The sequence below is a fragment of the Platichthys flesus genome, chromosome 1 (assembly GCF_949316205.1).
Source record: "Platichthys flesus chromosome 1, fPlaFle2.1, whole genome shotgun sequence".
In the NCBI taxonomy this organism is placed as follows: Eukaryota; Metazoa; Chordata; class Actinopteri; order Pleuronectiformes; family Pleuronectidae; genus Platichthys; species Platichthys flesus.
The window spans coordinates 22,958,256-22,958,583 of NC_084945.1; positions in this window are offsets into that span (position 1 = coordinate 22,958,256).

Below are 328 nucleotides of genomic sequence, written 5' to 3' on the forward strand. Positions count from 1 at the left end.
GATATCTGCCCAGATCACCCCCCCCCCCCCCTCCCTAAAACACACACACAGACAGACACACACCTCCCCTCAATCTCCAATGGAAGCAGACAGCCTCCAGACTTTTGGGGGAAAATAAGAATGTGGCAGATTTTTATTTCTTTTCGTTACATGTCGACACAGAAAAGACACAATCCAAGTGATGAGGCGCTAAAGTGTTGCGCCACTTTTGCACAGAGAGAAGAGAGAGGGGGAACCAGGAGAGTCGAGCAGGTGCTCACACCAAGGAGACGATTATTTATTTATTTGCGTGTTTGTTTATTTGAGGGTAAATATCTGTGAATAATTG